Genomic DNA, 4,240 nt, shown 5'->3' with positions numbered 1-4,240 from the left:
GACATCCTGAAAAGAGGGTAATTATCTTTAAAAACATTTTCATTATGTAAATCAACGAGTGAAGGTATTTAGTTACGGTTCTTGGACTGACCCAGAATACTAGTCTACATCGGGTTTATTAGGTCTATTTGGACAAAGCACAAATTTACAGAAATTTATACGTAGTAGAACAATGATTGGAAGTTGCATCCGATATGGTGCGGTAAGGTGTGGCTTCTCTAATAGAAAAACAAATAGAAAAATAATAGTGGTGTTGTGGTTTCATAATGAATTTGATGCAAAGGAAAATATATTTTAAAACCAAGGATAAAATTATACCACAACAGTGATCTTGGCTCCAACGACAACGGCCACTTTCTTCTGTCCCTAAGGTGGCCCTTGAAAAGAGGTTCAACTGTAGAATAGTCTACGCAGCCGCTCGAGCCGGTGTCACGCCACGATTAGGAGTGGGGACGGGGTGCTGGCGTTGCATGACTCCGCGTTCACTATTAAAAGCGCCCACCGGTTATTAAAATAACTGAAATAAAACTGTTCAGGATTTCTTATCGTTATTAAAGACATGTTAAAAGAGGAACGCACTGATCATGTTTAAATTTTTAAACTCAAATGATGGTCGATCCCGGTAGATTTGTCCTTTATACAATAGAGCTATGACAAATTTGTCGATTTGACAGTCGAGTTAACCTCAGACCTGGGTAGCGATGAGTATGCACTTTGAACATTCACCAGCTTTGATGTGTTCGATTTTTCCCTTTAAATACAGGAAATTTTCAAATTTATCTTTGCAAAATTCTAAGAATGACGGAATTACTACTATAGATACTATACTACCAAGAGATTTCATTTAAATGGGCACACCGTACAATTAAATTTTGACCACAGATTTGCAAGTTATGACTGGCAAATAAACTCGCCATAAATGCGGTCATAAGTAGAGTAAAAGTCTAAATCAAATGACGCTACGTAACAACTAATATTATAAATCCAAACTCACTCGACATGGTCGATCTCTCTTGCCTCAAGTGTTGAACTCATGATGTACAATTCGTTAAGCCGGGCGGTGAGTTTGCTATTAGAAGAGTTGTACTTTAGAACAGAGTGTGTGACGGATTATCGCGGTTTATTGACCTCACGGCCCCGGGGGGAGGGGGGGGGGCTCACGGCTACCCTGTGGAGACGAGCGGCTGACAGGGCCGGGACCAATTTCGCCTTGGGTTCATACATACCTGCCAACTCTCACGGTTTTCCCGGGAGTCTCCAAATTTTTTATCAAATCTCCTGCTCTCCTGGTTATAGCACCAAATCTCCCAAAAGCAAACAAGGCGAAACACAAAAATCCTAACTTTCGCGCCTATCATAGCTTTGGCCCCAGGGGGGGGGGGAGGGGGGGCACTTGGGTATTTTTTGGGCGGGTATGTGCCGCCCGGGACTCCAAATTGGCACCCCGTTCTAGAAAAATTTTTCCCTAAAATTGAAACCCCGTTCTAGAAATGGGCCAATTTTTTATACCCCGTTCTAGAATTCGCCCTAAAACTGATACCCTGTTCTAGAAATGGCCATTTTTTTATACTCCGTTCTAGGGGGCAACAAGAGTACAACGGTTTGCTTGTTAACGCATTGAGCCGTATTTTTAAAAGCAATCTGTCCTTGAATAATTTCAAATGGCTGCTGACAAAAGTGGAGCTTTGATGCGTTCGAAATATTATATCCCGTTCTACAAAACGCCTCTGAAATGGATACCCCGTTCTAACTCAGGAGCTTCAAAATCACGACCCCTTTGGGAGGCACATACCCGTATAGGTAATTTATGGGAGTACCCCCCCCCCCCCCCCGGGGCTTTAGCACATGACGTCGCTAAAATTTAAACCAAAAAAATATCGATCCTACCGGGATTTTACTTTCACGATGCATTAGAGCAGCTGAAAACTAATTTTCATACAAATTTTCGCTTCAAAACGGTTCTTGGTTTTGTGATAGAGTACGCTTGAATTTCTAAGCTTTTGCGTGACGCGGCATTTACATGACGGCCAACAGAGCTGTCATGTAGGTTAAAAAAATGACTTATTTCAGGAAATTTTGCTATTTAAACAGTTCATGTGTTAGAAAAAGTATTACTTTAATGTTTATGAATTTCTCGAAGAATAAATTCACGCTTTTGTAGCAAAACTCGGTAACAGATGTTTCTGCTGGTTTCCGTCCGCCATGTTGGAGTTCATCCAGGTGAGCACCAGCATGGCGTCTCCATACAAATCTCTATAAGTGTTGGTAAAACATTTCTTTGGATATCTCGCAAAAGAAATATTCCTCGGACCTGAATCTTGGCGAGGGTCCTTGTATATTTACCTCCTTTCATTTCCCAGATTCTGGACTTTTATCTATTGAACGGTTTTGATTTTTATTTTAATCTATTTTGAATGGCGTGACACTGAAAACCAGTAATAACTGTATCAGTGCAATTAAATAGGATGCTTATGATGTGGAAAATACAGTGGGCAATGCAAGATGATGCAATCCGGGCCGCCAGTGTTCATGTCGCTTTCATCCCGGTAACCGGGCTGAAGTAGCCTGCGTAGCAGGTGCTTGGAAGTAATGGACGTCGGCCCTCGCGCGCCAGGAACCCGGTAGGAGCTAGCTCCTGCGCGCGCCCCGTTCTCCCTTGCGACCATTACTTCCAAGGCTGGGTGTTCGTATGGCAAAATTTTCAGCCCGCTTACCGAGATCCCCGATGGAAAAACCGAGATCTCGGGAACAGAGCCAGGCCGCAAAGGATCAAGGGGTAAGGCGAGACTGATCTGGCAAAGTGGGCTCGTGCAAAGAGGCCCTTGGTAGCGCCGAGTTCTTTGCTTCCAATTCTCTGACTCTAAACGGGCTCAACGAATCACCGGAAGTGCTTTTGGAGTTTCTCTTTAACCTTTTTAAACAGACCCATCATGGCGCTTACTCGGTCAGGAGAGAATGATCTAGCTCATTCTCTCTTGACTCGGTTAAATCCTAGTGCACAGCTGGGAACTCAGAATAAGGATTTTGGAAAGAGAGTCTCTTTATTATATCTGTTATTCGTCCACAGTCATTACCTTCAGCGGTTTTCCGGAGCATTGGATAATATTTTACCATGTTTATAACAGTTTGCTCGGTTCAACACTATATAAACATAGGCGATGCGCTGTATCAGGAGCCCTGGCTGTATCAACTGTAAAATTTAACTACAATCAACAATCAAGGTCATAAATAACTCCTCTGGGCCCTGTGCGATCTTACGGTCAAGACAAACTTAAAGCAACACATTGGCCAGTACCTCACGCATGCGCACAGCTATATCACCCAGACAGTGGCACTCGGCATGGGCAGCATTCTCGTTCTCAGAGCTGCACTCCGACGTTTTTAAGCCTGGTTTCCATATGATCATTACGATCGCTGAAAAAAAGAGTTCAGTGATCATAGCGATCGTGTGGAAGTTAATCTCCAGCGATCGCTGAGAGAGAAAAAAATCCCGTGCAAAAACGGCGGGTATCGTGAATGAGGTCTGTTTATTTAATAATTATTAGCATTCAAAAAGCTTAAAATCAGGTCACCTAAATTTTTATTCTGACTTAGTTTTCGCGTAGAGGTAGAAACTGTTTTCTCCTTATGTTACTTTGAATAATTCAGGGACTGCCGGCGCGCAGTCTACTACACGGCTGTTTTTAGTGTCGTCACGCAACGCTTCTCCCCGTGACGACACTAAAAAGGGCTGTGTAGCAGACTAGCCGGCGCGGGGAAAAAGTTAGCCTCCTACACAGGCGTTTTTAGGGAAGCCCGCCGTATTTCGCCGTTTGTGGGGAGGGACGAAATACGAGCTCCCCTAAAAACGTTAGACTTGCTACAAGCTGACCTCACGAGTTTCTTAGCGAACGGAGCGAGGCTTTTAGGCCGCGAAACTGCCAAGCGAGTGACGAAGTAGCGAGAGGTCGTCCCACGCATTTTAAATCGGACGAGGGAGTTTCTTGAAAGTCTATAAAAACGCCTGCGTGGGAGGCTAAAATATGGTCAGCTGATGGGTCTTCCGTAGGCTCACATTTTCAGTTGCTCTTTAAGCGCTTCGCTCCGGTGCCCTTAAGAAAGGGTCATTCAATAACCCAGTTAGGTCCCCTTCCGGATATAAAAAGGAAAACGTACAGCCTCTCCCTTTGGTTGTTGGTCATCATTGACAGCAAAATTATATTTGTTTCAGGGCGGAATCTTCGTAATTTAAGGTAGGTTT

The sequence above is a fragment of the Porites lutea genome, chromosome 11, assembly GCF_958299795.1.
Source record: "Porites lutea chromosome 11, jaPorLute2.1, whole genome shotgun sequence".
Taxonomy (NCBI): domain Eukaryota; kingdom Metazoa; phylum Cnidaria; class Anthozoa; order Scleractinia; family Poritidae; genus Porites; species Porites lutea.
This window is presented reverse-complemented; position numbering follows the sequence as displayed.